The following is a 10945-nucleotide window of genomic DNA, read 5'->3' on the forward strand; positions in this document are numbered from 1 at the left end:
AACATCTTTCAATTTGGCTTAAATAAAAACAAAAGCAAAACATATCAGCTACATTTCTTTATCTGCAAATTTAAAGAAAGCAGAATTTCTTCTTATCCTTGCCAAATACAAAACACTGATAGCTATGAAAAAAAAAAAAGAGAAAGAGAGAAACAGAACACATACGGAAAATCTCTCAGCATTAGAGAAAAAGCTAAGACAGTTTTTATTAAGAAAAAGAAATGTTCTTTTCTCACAATTGCCATGACAAGGTTAATGTGGAATCTTTCCTTAATGGGGCAGCAAAGAAGGGCACTGAAGTCACAGCACACATAGAGTTAGTCCATTTCACTCTTTCTATCAAGGTAAGTCACGCAGGAATGCCTGTATAGCATGTGAACAATGAAATCATTGGAGAGAAATACTCCTAAAAGTCAAAATATGATAGTCCACATGAACAATTTGAGAAAATCTACCTGAGTACAAGTCTCAATACAAGAATGCAGACTCTTTCTTGGGTGGTTAAAAGGAGAGGAAGCTACATATTTCATTGTAATATATACATGACTGACAGATAACATTAAAGAGAAAAACACACAGTAGACTAAATTTTATATTTTAATTCAAAACAATTATAGTGAGTTAGATCATTTCCTTCACATTTTTTTTCTATAAAAATAACACCACAATTTTAGTAAATTCTGCATGTCTTTAGTGGTAAATTTGTCTCTTTTGATTCTGAGTGTCCCTACATAACTTCCCCTGTCTATGTGCCTTTGCAATAACAGCATTGAAATAAAAGAGAAAGGCTGCTTTTCCTAAAACATAATGTGGTCCTCTGCCCACAAATTCCCTTGAATTGTCTTTCATGCCAAGGTTATCTTTGTGACCTTGTTTCCAGGTCATCCTTTCCAGTTTATGTAACTCAAGATAAAATGTAGTAACTGGGGACTATTGAACCTTCTAGAAAGTGATTTTCATTTCAAATATAGCCACTTTTTCATTTAGTTCCCAAGCAGATTACCCACAGCAAACTGTATTCAGCATGTAGATGACACTAGTACAGCAGTTATCAGTAGGGAACTCAATACTGGGAGAAAGACAAGTGACATGCAAATTAATAAAACACATAATTATTGACTATATAACATTAACCAAGCAACAAATAAGTACAGAACATACAAAGACAAATGAGATGGAGTCCTTGCTATAAGGGTTCTTGCAGGATCATAAAATGGAAAAATACCTATGCTGGAGATATACAAAGATTTAATGGAAAACAGAAGGGGGCTGATTAACTACCTGGTAAAAATTAAATACAATATTAGAAAATAGACATTTGAATTGGTTAATGGAGATGAATTTCAGTAGATTGAAAAGAAAAGGAACATCAGTCTGGGGCTGGGGCAACATATGTAGCTGCCCAGACAGCCTCCCAAAAGAGTACCCTATGTTCTGGGATCCTCAAGTTGTTCAGAAGAGCTGAGAAAGTAAACAAAATTAAGAAATGGTGAATGTCCTTCATTTCCCCCTTCAGATTCAACTTCTGTCCTTCTCTAATCTGTTCTATGCTCTGCAAGGCTGACATACTAATTCAATCAGTTCCCTTGCCCTCTGACTGCCCGCTGATAAGTCAATGGAAAGCACTGGTAGGAGACCAAAGAAAGGAGATTTGTGAGTGGGAGAATGGCGGCACCCATCAACCAGAGGTCACAGCTGCTGTCAAGAAGCCCTTTCTCTGCATCTTAGTCCAGGAACCACATCCTCCCCTTACATTTTCAGCCTCTGGATGGTAAAGTATCCCCCTGTCACTAGCTCCTGGTATTTTACTTCCCCTTATGCTTTCCCTACATCTTACCTAACTACCCCTCTGTAAAAAGCCTTGTTATGAAGTTCTTCTCAGATTAAACTAATTTTAGCATACCATCTGTTTTCTTCTGCAACCCAGACTGATAAGCAGACTAAAAAGAGATTATAGGTTGTTAGGGCTGGAGTGTCCTAGGGAATGACAGGAAGAGTTTCAGAGAAAAGAAAATAACTGACAAACCAAGATCATGGAGGAGTCAGGTGATCCAGGACTGAAGATCTGGCTGGAAAAGAAATGTGTGGGCTGTGAATAAAGTTCTCTTCCTCTGAGACTGGAAGGAAAAATAAAAAGAGAGACATGAATAAAATGTAGGATCACAGGAAGTTAAGGAAGATCATGACTTATTCTGTTAAGTAGATAGCATGGTAATTTCTTACTACTAAGGGAGCAGAAGATAGGCTCAAAAGTTAAGGAGAATGAGAATGATTTTGATTAGTTGTGGGAGAAGTGGCCAATTATCAACAATGATGCAGATTAATAATCAGCTCTGTGTGGAAACTATCCATGGATAAATGTGCTCGTATGCATGGCCTGGCCATTTTCTCTAGCAGTGTCTTACAACTGATGTTAGGATGCATCCTTAGGGGCAGGTAAGGGATGAGAACAACAGAACAAAGAGATGGAAAGCCCTGGTGAGAGAGAAGTTGGACTGTTTCACTGTCTGATTCTAGTTACATTAAAAAAAGAAATTAAAGTGGTATGACTGGGATAGTAGGGAGCAGTTAATGGTCTAAGTGTTTTAAGAGGTGAAACAAGGTAAGCAGTGTTATTAAAATAGAGACGTAGTCAGAGAGTGGATCTTGGAGTTTGGAATATTAAATGTAAGGTAGTTCTGGGAATGATAATGTCCTAGGACCAGAAGCGTGGGTTCCTGAAGTAGACTGGAGCAGAGGAAGTGAGAACAAAACAAATCTGTGAAAGTTACGAACTTGACATCTGCAGATGATGGAAATACTTTAGCATGAGGTCCAGTTTTGAAGTTAGAAGGATGAGCATAAGATGATGAATAAGTGCTAGTGAATATCAGCCCTGCCACATTTGTAAAATGCTAAGCGAAGGCACATGGGAAATGTCCTATTGAAAGTCTTGGATGAGGACTGGTCTGACTAGTCATATTCAAGGTGAGGATTCAGTTTAACGATAGTAGGAGGTTTTCAGAGAACAGAGTACCAAGAGTTTGAAGGGAGACGAACAGGTTGAGAATGGATCAAAAGATTGAGGCCTGAAATGAATAAGAATGACAATCCTGAAGATACAAGTCCACTAAACTTTATCACTGAATGAATATTTCACTTCAAGATCATGAAGGTAAGGAATCCACCGCCCACCTGTATTAACAGAATAGATACATGAGTGGCTGTGGCCACCATTGGTATCTATTCCTTTCAAGATCACTACTGCCCAAGATATACCTTTTCTTGCCTTGTGAAATTTAGCAAAAGAAATCAACTAAAAGAAAACAATTGTCATCTATATTTATCAAGTGGACATCATTTAAGAGAAAGAGCCTCAAGAAAGAGCCTCTCATCCCATCTCAAGAAATAACTACTACCATATCATAGAAGAGTCATTGTTTTGGTTATACTTAAAATTTCATTTGGATTGATGAAATGCCGAGCATGATGAATAATACAGTCAATAAATGGCCAAAATACCTAAATAAACTGTGCTTAATTTATTGCTATTATATATGCACAGAACACCAGTAAAATTACAAAACTTTAATACCAAATTTAATTAGAACAAAAAAGGCAAAAGCACATTTCATGCTACCGTATATTAAAAAACACTTCTAAAACAGTTTCTGTTCTTCAAACAGAAATAGAATTGTAGAGTATAATTCTACTTAATAACTAGCTGATAAGTTAAGTAGCCAAGTTTTTGTCTAAAGTCTATGTGAGGAAAATAATAAATGCTATAAAAAGTATTGAAACATTTAAATTACTATATTTAAGTAAAATTCTAAGTGAATAAATTTGAATATCCAGTTAATAAGCTACACATATTCTAGAGATGTGGATAACAATGTTGAATTTTTAAAAATAAAGTTGAGATAACAAATTTATGACAGTCCCTAGTGTGGAAATTGGTGATAGCAGGATCATTTTACCTTGTTTCCTGATTTCATGAGCTTTCACTCTGTTGTTAGAAAACTTCAGACTTGTCTAATAGGGAGATGGGATTCTTAGTTCTTACATAGGTGGGTATACTAGTCCTATGTACACTGACACCAAACATCACCGGATTTCTATTCTCTTCCTTGACTATACTAAATGTATTTGCTTTTCTCTGCATTAAAATAGAAGCCCCAAACCAAGGTCTTCAGACATTTTGAAATTAGATAAACCTATATATAAAGCTACTGATTGGTACCGTAAGACTCTAAGTAAATTATACAAATTTTCTGACCCTCAGTGTCCTTAGGGGTAAAATGAAAATAATGATTCCTACAGCACATGTTTTTGTGGAAATTAAATGAGATAAACTAATGAAAATATCTTCCACAAGCCTGATACATGTCATACATCTATCAGACATTATTAATTCTCTCCCCATTTTGAAAAAAGTGGTTTAGGGAGAAAGTGACAGTCACAGTTAGTTGGTTCCATGTAAAGAATAAAGTTATTGATGTTCTACTGCACTGAGTTTAAATCTTGCCTCTATCATGTGTTATTTGTCTAGCTTTGATATGCTTAAACTCTCTGAGGATAAGTTTCCTCATTTGTAAAGTGGGAACAAAAATATCCAGCTCATATTATCCTACAGAGGATTAAATGGGAAATCTATGAAAAGAACTAACATAGTGCCTCTCATACACAGCAATTCAAGGAGTATGTTTTTCCCATCTCTCTCCTTTAAAAATATGTATTTTTTTAAAGCACAATAGCAACATGATTTGAAAGGGGAAAAAAAAGAAAAGAGCATTTTGTATGTTTATATATAAATAGGATTTTTTTTAATGAAACTACAGGGAACTGATTTTATGATAGAGATTTATATTAAGGTTAAGGCTGGCTTGGGCAAATATGTCAGCAGACCTGGGTTCAAAATCTCTTTGCCACTAACATGCTGTGCAACCATGGGTAAAATCATTAACATCACTGTTCTAATGTCTACAATATAACTACCTCAGAAGTTTGATTAGAGTATTGAATAAAATATTTTTTGTAAAACTCTTTATACAATGCCTGGCCTAAAGTAAGTTATCTGAAAACATTAGACTTTATTATTCTGACATTTCAATTTTTAAATCAAAATAAATACCTTTGTAAAGAATACTTTTGCTCATTTTTAAAGGTAGAAATATTAAAAATAAAATATACTACTAAATATAAAAGAATATAAGTCAAGTAAAAAGCATGATTATTAAGACAATTTTAAATTTATAGCAATAAAAGTTATTCCAATGAAACTTCTCAGTATTCCACCTACTTACCTAGAAAGATTTTTTAAAGGAGCTAAGAATAGTGTCCTAAAAGCATCACATGAATAAATATAAGAATACTAAGCAGAAAAAAATGTGCTAAGAGAAAGAGATCCTGCAAAAAGCTGATGCTTAAATTTCATTAGTCTCTCATTGCCATAACTCCAGTAAAAGCAGTATAGAAAATAGATGCTTACAAGAAATTTATTACAGAATGTCCACACTAGCATCTTTAAAATAAAGCAGATTAATGCAGAACATGTAGTTCTATTCTATCATAATTTCAACCCAATATAAAAAATAATGCTTTATAAAAAATGTTGCCAGCTCTGATAAGTAACTTGTTGCTCAGTTCCCCCTGGGCAACTTCTCTATTCAATTAAGAATGTTTTCAAGAACTGTTGCAATTTTTGGTACACTGCCTTTTGGGGTACACATAGAAGATATGCTTCACTGCTACATTTTGTTTTTGACTTCTCTTAAAATTCAATTTAGTGTAATAAATCATGAGGATTGGTAGCAGATACACAAAGGAAAATTATCATAATTTGAAGAAAATACCAAACTACACGGAGGATTAATCTCAATGTTTCATGGTTTTTCAGATCACTGAATTTCTGTACTTTGAAAAGATGAACGAATAAGGAATGTTAAGTAGTGTAATTATTTTTTTCAGCCTCAATTGACAAAGCCTAAGTTAGTTTTAATTAACTATAGAAATACCTGGCTTAAATGCTGTTGTTTCAAGGCTGAATGACATTTATCTAGATTTATATTTAATGAAACAAATAAGAAAAGAAAACTTCAACTAAAGCATATTCATGCCTTGCTTACTTACTGGAATTCATATTTCTTTGAATATCTACATGATTTTTAATAAACCTATTATATATCATATATTAACCAAATTTCCCTTCTGCTGAATCAAATAAGTATATATGTACACAAAAATTCAGAAATTTCTTCCTTCAAATATAGGTTTTGATTCTACTTCTGTTAAATCAAATGGAGCTCCATTGGATTTCTGCTAAAATAGAGATAATCAAATTCTGGGTAGGGGGGTCAGGATGGGAAAATTAGTCATAGATATTCCTGTGTAATAATTGCTGTTGAAAGTGTAAATGATCCATTTATCAGTAGGACTGATAAGAGAATAACTGCTAATGTTACTTCATATGAGATTGTGCTATAGCCCATAGACCTCCAATTAGTATTTTGAATTTGAAGCTCATCCAGATCAGAGAACGGAATAAACGGCTAGGCTTGATGTAGCTAATATAAATAGTATGCCTAGGTTTATATTAATTAGTGGATAAGATATGGGAAGAAGAATTCACACTGTGGGAGCCAGGGTTAAGGATAGCCTGGTGCAATAATAAATATATAAATTGATTTAAAAAAATAAAAATAAAATGTGAGTACTTAAAAATTTTAAATTAACAAAAAGAAGAAAATGCTTCCTTTACTTAGTTGTTTAAGTTTTTAGTGTTTTTTTATTTTTTGGTTTTTATTTATTTTTTTATTTTTTAACATCTTTATTGGAATATAATTGCTTTACAATGGTGAGTTAGTTTCTGCTTTATAACAAAGTGAATCACCTATACATATACATATATCTCTATATCTCCTTCCTCTTATGTCTCCCTTCCACCCTCCCTATCCCACCCCTCTAGGTTTTTTTTAAAATAATGGTCTAGTTACATTTTTCCATTAGTAACTCTAAATATTAGTAAATAGAAAACACTATAATACTATACCATAGCTTCCCTTATAGCCAACTACAAATCTATATTAACATTTCATAATTGGTTTTATAATGTTGTTTATATAACTTGTTATGTAGACAAGGGTATAATATTAATTTATTTTTGGTCAAATAGTAAAGCAGAATATTTGCATATAAACTGAGATCTCCCCATGCACTATCAGAAGTTTAAATAATTTCCTAATAGTCATTGCATAGGAATTATTGGATTATGATTAAGAGGACAGGTTCTGGAATCAAATACACCTGTATTTTTAATCCTAAATTCCACATTAAGTAGTTATATCATCTTGAGCAACTGAGTTTAAAATCCCCATGCTTCTCTTTCCTGTCTATAAAATCAGAAATGTACCATGACCCACCACAAATAATCTATACCTGAAGGTGAAATGAGAGGAGGCACAGGACAGTGTTGGGCTCCCAGTGCTCACCATTAAATGAAAGTTATTGTTATTTGTATTTTTCCTTTGATTACGTATAATTTGTAAAATATTTGCGGCTCTCATATCTGTAGACAGAAATGGGCTTTACCTGGTTTTACTTATGTTGTCACTAGAGCACTCCAGTTCTGTATTTTTGAATCACTAAAGTTTAAAAGTGCTGTAGCTGTGAAAACGAATAGTATATATGTTTAGTACCTTCAATATTTGGGCCACACAAAATATGAGAAAGACTAATTTATTTCTTATTTGGAAATGATACGAAAATCTTCTGAAACTATTACTACATGTGTATTATGTGATTGGAGGAGCAAGTCTCAAATTCTTGATACTATGAATAAAAATTATTTGTCCTGGATAGAGAAGATATTCTTATTATGCACATAGAAAATAGGTATAATGCAATAGGGAGACCTCAACTATCTGAAGTATCTCATTTTAAAACAACACTAAATTAAGAAAAAAAAGATAATGATAAAAATGTGTAACAATATTATATAGAATATTCATATATGTATTTTATTTAGGAGAGATTGGTACTTATTCCATGTTAAAACATTAATCTACACAATTTCTATCCTGAGTGTTTAAAGCTATAATGCTTATTGTCTAAATAGTAAGCGATGCTTTATATTCTTGGTTTGAATAAAATGATGGTTTGAATTAAAAAATAAAAATTCCAATTCAGGTAAAGGGAGAGAGGCTGAGACCTTATTCCTCTACACACATGAAACAAGGAATCCAATCTACACAACTAGTAATAAATTTACTGGGAAAACTGATAGAGCAGGAGGAAAAAAAACTTGAAAGTGGTGCAATTTATACAACCCTGTTCCAGGAAGAGAGGAAAGAGAAAAATTGCCTGAGAAATTGCAAATAAAAAGCATGTTTGATAAGATAGAAGACATATTAAAAGGAAAAAAATACCCCACAACCCAATCCTACTGAGGTAATAAGTACAAATGGTAGAGAGGATTTCCTAGCTGAGGAAAGATAAAAATAAAAACACCAAAAAAACTCCAAAACAAGCAAATGAAAAAGCCAACAGCAACAGTAAAAGCTAAGTAAAATCTTTGCAGTGTCTCTCCTTCTAGAGTCTGATCTGAATCCAGATTTTAAAATCAAACAGTTCTGCAATTCTCATCCATGTTAATGGCACTTAACTCAAAACTCTTTTTTAGTAGAAATACTTTGCTTATGCTATGAATTAATCTGAAAGCATATCAGCAATTAAATGGCCTTTGATATCTCATGTAGAGCAAAACACCCATTTTCTTTTTTTTTTAAGTTGGAAGATATTTACATTTATTTTTACTTTCCCTAATCATGGGTATGAGTGGCTTGTATCTCCATCCGGAAAACATAGCACTATCAAGTTACTATTATATCCAGTGGAGAACTCAGTCTTTGGTCACAGCGTAAAGAGCTCCTGGATTTGGTCCCATCAGCCCTCTTTGAAATGACCTAACACCCATTTTTAAAATAGGAAATTTATAATGTAACAGCTAAGATGATTTTTCTAATAGATGTTTGAAAAAAATAGGGTTTAAAAAGGTTCTATACAATATAATAAAATAAGGAAAGGGTCTAGTATAAAATTCAAGAGTATTAATGAACACACTGTATTTAAGATTAAGATAAAACTAGATGAAGTGAAGTCTTTTGTTTGTGTATTTCTTTTTTCCTACAGGTATTTACTGAGTCTCTACTATATGCTGTAGACACAAGTGAATATGTATTGATGAATAAGTCTTGGCTTCTCCCTTAACAGAATTCAGAGAAAAATGAGACAAAGCACATTAGAATATTTTCAGTGCTGGTGGCAAGAGTTATAATAATGGTACACAAAACATGTAATGGTAGAACAGAGAAGGAGAGTGATTTGGAGGGTCATCCCGTGGAGAAGGGAAGGAAAAGTATTTTAGGCTAAGGACCTAATAAGGCAACTCATTGGAAAAGTTTGAGAACTAAATATTAATAAATAACAATGGAGACTTCTCTGGGAGAGCAGAAATCTACCTTTGCTGTTGAATGAAGACTAGTAGGAAAATAAGAAAGAAACAAAAAGGACTATTTCTGTGTTGCTGCTCAGAAAATCAAGACTATTTTATATTCTCCCTAGACACTTCAGTTGCAAGATTAACGTGTATCCAAGCTGCAAATATAAACTCAATAATCAGGGTAAAATATGTGATAAAGATCAGAGATGCTTAGAACATCTGCATATAGGAATTTTGGGAAACCTGGTCTTCTCAAGGGAACTCCTATGAACAAATTTAGAAGCCAGTGTTACTTTGGCAGTGTTGCAGTTGATTTCATGTCAAGCTGCCCACTCCTCTTTTTGTCAATAACATCTATAAGCCCCTGGTTCTTAAGCCATTTTGTTTTTATGTCATTCCCTTCCCTCTGTTAGTAGTTTAGTGACACTGACAGAAGTCCACAGTGTTATTAGAGGAACAGTATGCGTATTAGAATGCGTCAGCCCCTGGATGGGGAGAAACAGTGGAAGAGATGGGCTGTTATGCCTCTATTGGGACAACATAACTCCATTAGCAATTCCCAAACTGAGTTCTGTGAGATCATAATAGGTGTTTCTTAAATACAACACAAATAGAAGCTAGCAGTATTTTCCTCTGTAGAATATTTTTAAATATGAGAAGGGAAAAAAAAAACCCTAGCATATTTCTATAGCTAGGCTTATTCCATAATGTTTACCCCTTTCAGAAATGGTGCCATCTTGATAAATTCCAAGATGCAACCCGTAAAGTCACCTGATGCATGAACTTGCTATTTTTGTCCACTAATGTATCAGAAGCATTACCAACTTACTGGGCAATGCATGTTGAAACTGAAAAGAAGGATCCTGTGCTTTTCAAATTGTAATAAAAACAGAGAAAAGTCTGGACTATTTCACTGTAAAGATGACATAAGCAACTTTGTTTCTAGAGAAAAAAAATAAAGCTATACAGGGTGAATCCCTGAATGATGTGAGAGGTACCCAAAATGTACAGTTGTAATTTTCCCCTCTGCTACAAAATAACTTTTGAAAATGGCACTTTATATTATGCTGCAATGATAATAAAATGAAAAAAATCCATTACATTCCTATAAATGTGTAATATGTTATATATACGTAAATTATATATATGTATAATATATACACATAAATACATATTATATATACACATATGATGCTTTATCTGATTTCTCAACTTCATGGCTAATATTAAGCTGATATGTGATAGAGACATAGAAATATGTTCTCATTTTAAAGGTGGTATTTTTAAACTGAGTATTATAACCAAAATGTAAAATGAAAGATGTTTCTCTTTTTCTTCATCACTTTGTACTCTTTATTCTTAATCAGATAATGTTATTTACGTTTCTTTTTCATTCACTTGTAAAGTATGTTACAAATAAAATGAAACTGTTCATTACAAGTATGACTACATGCACAGCACTTTTTTTAC

General features: G+C 33.1%; 1 non-coding gene across 1 annotated transcript; it reads right to left on the reverse strand.

Annotated features, from left to right (window-relative positions):
- Positions 1-8814: 8814 nt before the first annotated feature.
- LOC112064039 (small nucleolar RNA SNORA25) lies at positions 8815-8941 on the reverse strand. Its single transcript, XR_002891331.1, has one exon. It is a non-coding gene; the product is annotated as a small nucleolar RNA SNORA25 (small nucleolar RNA).
- Between the last annotated feature and the right edge of the window lie 2004 nt (positions 8942-10945).

This window comes from Physeter macrocephalus, chromosome 1 (genome assembly GCF_002837175.3).
Source record: "Physeter macrocephalus isolate SW-GA chromosome 1, ASM283717v5, whole genome shotgun sequence".
In the NCBI taxonomy this organism is placed as follows: domain Eukaryota; kingdom Metazoa; phylum Chordata; class Mammalia; order Artiodactyla; family Physeteridae; genus Physeter; species Physeter macrocephalus.